Genomic DNA, 8,475 nt, shown 5'->3' with positions numbered 1-8,475 from the left:
TCATATCTCATCTCAAGGTCTCCCTGAGCATTTTGATCAGGGGGACGATAGATCGTTCCCAGTATTAAGTCCCTCCTGGGGCACGGTATCACCACCCACAACGATTCTGTGGAGGAGTCTGCCTCTTTTGGGGTTTCGAGCTTGCTGGATTCAATGCCTTCTTTCACGTATAGAGCGACTCCGCCACCAATACGTCCTTCCCTGTCCTTCCGATATAGTTTATATCCAGGGATAACCGTATCCCACTGGTTTTCTCCATTCCACCAGGTCTCCGTTATGCTCACTATATCAATGCTCTCCTCTAAGACCAAGCACTCCAGTTCTCCCATCTTGGTTCGCAGGCTCCTAGCATTAGCGTACAGGCACTTGTAAGCAGTGTCTCTCTTCAAGTGTCTTTGGCACTTGTGGTTAGGCCTGTGGTAATTTTGCTCTTCTGAATTTATATCCTGTGCCCCTGCTCTCACAATGCCTACCTCTAGGCCTACCCCTTTTAAAATTTCATCATTTCTTTGGTTTTTATCCCAGGGGGAGGTTTATTCCGAACCGGACCTTTCTCAGCTCCTGTCGGGTTTCCCCCCTCAGTCAGTTTAAAAGCTGCTCTGCTACCTTTTTTAATGTACAATAGCTGCAGGGATTGCACCACTGCAGGGATGAGCTGTTTAATACATATTTTCTTGTTCCTTTGGTCTTCAAGATAGCTGTTAATATCATTGCCATGGATAATGGTGCCATTTAGTGGCTCATTCATCCTAGGAGAATGAGCTCTCCTCTACAGTGTTATTTGTTGTCAAAACCGTCATACATGAACATTGTGCTCAAGGATATCTTCCCAGTACTTTGCTCCTCCAGGAAGACCAGCTTAAGTTTCCTTAGTGGGTTCCTGAAGTCTCCTTTTGCAGACAGGGTGCCTTGCTCGGGGGTGGGGGTGGAATTTAAACATACTACTAATTTCTCTATTCCTTATTCAGTGTATTCCTTCCCTCTTCTTCCTCTTCCTTTATTAATTCTCCACCCTTTGAACCTCCCTTTGCATAGTTGTTGGTTAAGCATTTATAAAGTATTGTTTGTATCATTTAAAAAATAAATGTTTACAAAACACAATAACACATTTTAAAAATGCTGCTGTTGTGAATGGAAGGGGGCAATAATTAGAGAAAGTGGCAGTACATTTTTTGAAGTAGAGGAAGCAGGGTGGGAGGAAAAACTTTCCAAGCAGCCTTCTGTGGCTAGCTTGATTACTTCTAGAGCAGTGCTTCCCAACCTTTATGAGTATGGGACCCTCTTTGTAAGCTCAAAAAATTTCATGACCCCCCTCATGATAATGTGTTTTAGTCTCTGTTAATTGAAAAAAATGGTGTATGGCAAAATCAGATGTCCAAATATCCCTTTCCATAAAAAGCTCTCTGCAGATAGGGAGATGTTGCTTTCTTTTCTTATGCAAAGGTGCAGTCAAATTGGTATCCCCCTCCCGCGCCCCAGTCTGAAGATGTACAGTCCTGTCTCCCAACACCAGTGGGTTACAGTGTTGGACTAAGATCCAGGTTCAAATCCCCGCCCAGCCATGAAGCCCGCTGGGTGACCTTGGATCAGTCTCTCAGTCTGACCTATCTCACAGGGTCTGTGTAAGGATAAAATGGGAAGCATGTGCACCACCTTGAGCAACTTGGAGGAAAGGTGGGATGTAAATGTAATAATAATTAAATAAATATATACATTTCAGCTGCAGTGTGTGGACCCCAGCCTCAGCCAACCTGCTGAGCTTTTAAAAAATAATAATAATAAAGAAGCAGCAATGTGGCCATGATGGGGATGCTACGTTGTGAAGACAAAAGGATGGATAGATTGAGGAGGGGTGTTAGTGCTTTTAGGCCTTGGGGTGATCATCAGAACTGATGACTGGGTTAGTGTGCGCTTGGGATGTGAGAGTGGAGCAGAAGACAGATCAGTGCATGCACACACACAAACACACCTGCCTCTCCTGCAAGCATCTGTAAGCATTCAGGCACATGGAAGGGGGGAAGCCCTCAACTGCTGCAGCACCTTGGAGAGAGAGATTGCGGGGCTGGAATGTAGGTGGAAGAAAAGGGGGATGCTGGCACACACATTTGGCCTCAGAGATGGGGGGGTGCACAAGTCCTGAGCATCCTCACTGCTCCTTGGCTCCTTCTGGGCCAAAGATGAGATCTGGACGGCCTTACAAATAAGAATAATTTTTAAAAGGAGGTGGTAGCGAAGCAGGAGCCAAGAAAGGCAGGCAGGCTGGCTGGCTGTCAGGAAGGGGGAAAGGCTTGCAGCCTTGCTTCTTTTGCTTCACGAAAAGCCCTCTTCTCTTGTTCTGAGCAAGGGTGTCGTCAGCAGCGAGGAGATGGGTGTATGAGGAGATGGGAGTCAGCAATAGTAATCCCCTTTCTTTCTGATAGCTGAACCCTCAGCCTCCTTTGGCATCTGCCACATGTTTTATAGGCAGATGACTGCCCTCGGCATGCCTGAAAGATGCTTTGCCACTTCAGCAAAAGGCCTCCCCTCTTATTTGGAGCAAGGGGGAGGTGTAGTCTGCAGCAGCAGTGGGGAGCAGACAGCATCCAGGAAATGAAGACTTTTTAAATAATAATAATAATAATAATAATAATGCATTTCTTTACTGTTCAAGGCCCCCTCTGGATTACTTTGTGGCCCCCCTGGGGATCACTGCCCCCAGGTTGGGAATCACTGTTCTAGAGGATGGACAAGCTTTGGGTGTTCCTTCTTACACAGGCAATCTGCAACAGCCTTCCTTGCTGGCAGGTACCCTAGTAGCCCTGGAACTCACTTGGTTTTCGAGAGCTTCCTTCTACATTTTGCTGACAGTGAAAATATATGTGTCATTGCTAAACCTTCATTTGCTATAGAGTAATTTGCAGCAAAGAGACCCTAGAGACAGATCGTTCAGTAGCATGAGATCATTAGCCTGCCAGGGGTGGGGTGGATATGACTCCTCATGCGCTGTCCTTTGGAACATAGGCATGTTTACATTATAAAGAGGTGAATAAATATGTGCACTAGAATCTGCTTGCTTTATAACACGCATTTTTGGTAAATGCACTCTTAGCAGGAATTTCAGTAACTCCGCTTAATGCGACAGACTTAGAAACAGATTACAGTGATGAGCATGATGCTTCTCTGGCTGGTTCTTGAGGAAGCTTATCTCAAACACACGTACATCTATTGCTTATTTGAACAGGGAGGGGTGCAGGGATAGAACAGCCGGCTGGGCCAGGGAAGTGATTAATGCCTCTCTGCGAGAGCGAATAGTCCCAGGCCGCCTGAAAGAGGCTGTAGTGAGACCACTCCTGAAGAGACCCTCCCTGGACCCAGAAAATCTTTTTTTTTTTTTTTCAATAATTTTTATTCAGATTTTCATAAAACATACAAGACAAAATCATAAAACATTCAAAGACAAAAAACAAAATCAAAAATAGTTAAACAAAAAGAAAAAAAAGAAAAAAAAAACAAAAATAAAAAATAAAGAGTAAAATATTGACTTCCCATTTGTCAAAGATCAAATCAGTTATAAGTCTATAATATATAACAATCCTGTCTCTTAAGTCATATTATAAAATCACTTTCCTCCAGTAGTTATCTTACTTAATCATCAAATCTCATAAACATTACTTTATTCTTTCCACAAAAAGTCAAAGAGAGGTTTCAATTCTTTAAGAAATATATCTATCAATTTTTTTTTCCAGATAAGCATATCGATTAATCCATCTCATTACTAATTATGATAATCTTATTGTCATAACCATAGTCAAAATAAACATTTCAATTAATCCATCACATCAGAATCTGTTAGGTTCAATAATTTCAATAGCCATTGTTCTATTATCTCTATTAGTTCCATTTTCCATCTTCCATCTTCAGTAGTCTTGTTAAGTCCAGTAATTTCAATATCCAATCTTCCATTATCAGTATTCCATAATAATCTTGCTGTCAAAGCCATAGTCATATAGTAAGAGTCTGATGGGGATTACCTCTATCCCAAATATTTTCTTGCCATCCATTCTGAATAGGTTGCTGAAATACTGCTGTAAAATCATATCTCTGTTCTTTTTTTCAAAATACACTGGGTCATCTCTTAAAAGTTTTTCCATTGTCACATGGCTGCAGTTAATTCCATAGATTTTCTCTATATTGGGCTCCATCACATCATTCCAGTCCAGAAGATTATCCATGCCATTGATAACTTTATCTCTAGAATCTTCATTCATTTCTTCAGAGATAACATTGAGTTCCAAACAATAGATTTTATTTCTAAAGTCCATAGACTCCAAATCTTGTTCCTGTTCCACGTTGGTTCCAATCTCCGGGATCTCCTCTCTCACAGGGACCCCTATTCCAGTCTCCAGGGTCACCTCTCTCACAGGGACCCCTGTTCCAATCTCCGGGATCTCCTCTCTCACAGGGACCCCTTCCAGGGTCACCTCTCTCACAGGGACCCTTATATCTTTAATCTCCTGCTTCATTTTACTCAATTCAATTTTCATTATCTCAATCTCATCCATTATTTTCTGAAACATAGTTATTTCCAGATTTTCAGCCACTTTCTTAATTGCCATTTTAAAAGAAAAATATAGGAAAACCACTTCTTATTTCAGCAACAATTGGGTTAATACTCCAAACTTGGTGACATCACAGTATAAACAGAGCAGACAGCCTTATCTCTCCAATAGTTAAGTAAACAAAATGCAGTTCCCAGGATCGAAACAATTAATGGCAATCGTCAAGAAACAGATTCGTCAAAATAAAATAGACCAAAAAGAGAGTAGTCTCAAAACAGTATAATATTTTTCAAAATAAAAATCTGGAATAGAAATCCCTCTTCTGTGTATATCTTTAGAATGCAAATCCAGGACAGCTTTTTGCAACAAAAACAGAGATAAGCTATTAATAGCTTAATAGCTTAATAGCGGACCCAGAAAATCTTAATAAGTATAGGCCGGTGGCAAATGTTCCATTCCTGGGCAAGGTCCTTGAACAAGTGGTGGCAGGCCAGCTCCAGACACTCTTGGATGAGACCGATTATCTGGATCCATTTCAGTCGGGTTGCAGGCCTGGTTTTGGCACGGAAACAGCCTTGGTCGCCCTGTATGATGACCTTTGTCGGGAGAGAGACAGGGGGAGTGTGACTGTTGATTCTCCTTGATCTCTCAGCGGCTTTCGATACCATCGACCATGGTATCCTTCTGGGAAGACTGGCTGAGTTGGGAGTGGGAGGGACTGCATGGCGGTGGTTCTGCTCCTACTTGGCGGGTCGTCTCCAGAAGGTGGTGCTTCAGGAACATTGCTCGGCCCCATGGATTCTCCAGTATGGGGTTCCACAGGGGTCAGTTCTGTCCCCCATGCTGTTCAACATCTACATGAAACAGTTGGGTGCGGTCATCCGGAGTTTTGGAGTGTGTTGCCATCAGTATGCTGAGGACACGCAGCTCTGTTTCTCATCTTCTTCAGGTGAGGCTGTCAATGTGCTGAACCAGTGCCTGGCTGAGACAATGGACTGGATGAGGGCTAATAAAGTGAGGCTCAATCCAGACAAGACTGAGATGCTGTTAGTGGGTGGTTCTTCTGACCGGATAGTGGATGTCCAACCTGTCCTGGATGGGGTCACACTCCCTCTGAAGGAGCAGGTTTGTAGCTTGGGGGTTCTCCTAGAACCATCTCTGTCACTTGAGGCTCAGGTAGCCTTGGTGGCATGGAGTGCCTTCTACCAACTTTGGTTGGTGGCCCAGCTATGCCCCTATCTGGACAGGGATAACCTGGCTTCAGTTGTCCATGCTCTGGTAACTTCCAAGTTAGATTACTACAATGCACTCTATGTGGGGCTGCCTTTGAAGACAGTTTGGAAGCTGCAGCTTGTGCAAAATGCAGCGGCCGGATTGGTAACAGGGACCAGACGGTTCACACATATAAAACCGATTCTGGCCCACTTGCATTGGCTGCCTGTATGTTTCCAAGCTCAATTCAAGGTGCTGGTTTTAACCTATAAAGCCTTACATGGCTTAGGACCACAATACCTGATGGTACGCCTCTCCCAACACAAACCCACTCGTACACTATGCTCAACATCAAAGGTCCTCCTCTGGGTGCCTACTCCGAGGGAAGCTGAGAGGCTGGCAACAAGGGAGAAGACCTTTTCAGTGGTGGCCCCCAAATTATGGAATGATCTGCCTGACGAGATGCACCTGGCACCAACACTGTTATCTTTTTCGGCGCCAGGCCAAGACTTTACTCTTCTCCCAGGAATTTTTTAACAGCATTTGAATAGCATGTGTTTTAACTTGTCTATCAGTTTTTATGGGTTTTAATTTGGTATGGTTTAAATTTGTATACTTGTTTTTAATGTTTTTAATTGTTGTAAACAGCCCAGAGAGCTTCGGCTATGAGGCGGTATAATAAATGCAATCAATCAATAAAATTCTGGTTGAAAAGTTTCAGCTGGTGGGGAGAGGGGAGCTATTGTCCTGAAGTTTTGGTAGGTCATTTTTCCTGATTTGATCTGAACGTCTTGGCTGGTGCTGTCTCACTGAAGGCTCTGGAGCCAAACCACAGCATATCATTATGACATTTCTATGTCCTCTTTCCACTAGAAAAATTCATATTGGTTTTCTAGTACCACGGGAGCAGCATTTTATCCTCAGATGGGTTTCTCCTTGTTTCTGTTCATTCCTTTATTGCTAACAGTGGCAATATGCCCTTTCTAAAGCTGGTATCCACAGCTGGCCTGTGCACCCCACTAGATGTAACAGATATCTTGAGCAACATGGTACAAAAAAATGTTCAGCCTGATCCAGTATCGCTTACGCAGAAGTAAGTCAAATTGTGTTCAAGAGGGCTTGTTCCCAAGTAAGTGTGGACTGGAGTTCGTATATTCAGCAGAGTTTGAAGAGAGAAGAGTTATCTCTGTAGTTCTCTGTGTGTATGGAGGGGAGGGGGAAAAAGAGAGCCACAATGGTTTGTGTGAGAGTTCTGAGAGATGCCTGTGGAAGAAACAGCACATACACTTGGATCCAGCTAGTGCCAAATCTTGTGTGTGTATGCATGTGTTAATAATTCACTGCTTGTCATCATCATTCCCTTACTCTTTCCTCTTTCCTGTCCCCCGTCAGTTAAGGTTTAAGGACACTATTGACCACGTAAGTACCATTTGTGAATGTGTGTGCTTGGATCAGAAGGGATCATCTTGTGAAATCTGTGTGCATAGTGCTGTCAAAACATCCCTGTCTATCCTCAAATGGTTCTGGGAAGTTGCTCTGTGGAGCTTCCACCAGATGCAAATCCTGAGTAAATTGGCATTTAGATTGCTACTAAATGCAGAAAAGCAATTGACATTTTCCATAATCTGTATTTCTAGCTTGTTGCAATGCAATTTCAGGCAGATGCAGGGGGAGCAGCCCACTCTCTACTGTCCTTGGCCCAGCTCATTACATGGCAGAATCAGATCTATAATCTTTAAACTTCATTGATCCAAGTCATCAAAAATACCCTGTTTTCTTAGCTGTGACCTTTGGTTGAAACAGAAGCAGTAATAAGAAAACAATCAAATCCAAACAGTTAAATCCAATTTTTCCAAGTAATTTTGAAATATAAATTTGGAGGAACAAGCTTGAAAATTACCTTTGGAAAGAGAGAGATTACATTACATACCCTGCTGTAGCTTCCCTTTCCTCTTAGCTGAAGGAATTTGCTTAGAAGGGGTTTGCAGCGACAGCCCTATGTATAGCATCTCTCCTTCCACCTTCTTTCTTTCTACTCTCCACCTGCCTTGCTTTGTCCTAGGGGCATGCTCTTCCCCATGTGAGAATTACTATCTTTTGTCGACTGTGGTGATGACTACTTTTGGGGATGTTCATAGCCTCTTGTGTTGTGTGTTTGAGTATCTCCCTCTATATCAGTTTATTGCCATTGATTTATTTTGCTCACTCACACAACTCCAGGGACAAAGGGGAGTCTTACTTGAACTCTGATTTTGGTGTCATTCTGATTTCTGTGTGTTCATCTGCTTTGTTAATTTGGGTTTGCAAATGAAAACAATGAAGAAATAATTTGGGTTATGTGGGCTATCATTGAGAAAGCCTATTCACAATTTTAGTTTTAATCAAAAAAATTAACAATTCTATGGCAGCAGCAACAACAAAAAGTACCCTGACAAGCCAAGTTTCTAGGAAGATAGCACATTCTATCTATCCATCTCTGTACAGATTTCTTCTCAGCTTTCAGTTATATCATATTTTGATTTCTTTGCATGAATAGTCATTCCTATGGTGCATAGGATTAATGGTCAACATTCTACTGGAAAGCTGCCAGAGGTTGCCTTTGAATAGGCCTTGCTCCAGGGAATCCTATGCAAGGATCCAAATTTGTCCATAGAATGTAGAAGATTTGAGAGAGCTAAAGCAGGCTGTAGGTCACAAGGCCAATCCAGCTCCCATTAAATATCCA

Source organism: Rhineura floridana, chromosome 1 (assembly GCF_030035675.1).
Source record: "Rhineura floridana isolate rRhiFlo1 chromosome 1, rRhiFlo1.hap2, whole genome shotgun sequence".
Taxonomy (NCBI): domain Eukaryota; kingdom Metazoa; phylum Chordata; class Lepidosauria; order Squamata; family Rhineuridae; genus Rhineura; species Rhineura floridana.
The sequence above is the reverse complement of the archived record's forward strand: the minus strand, read 5'-3'. Positions refer to the sequence as shown.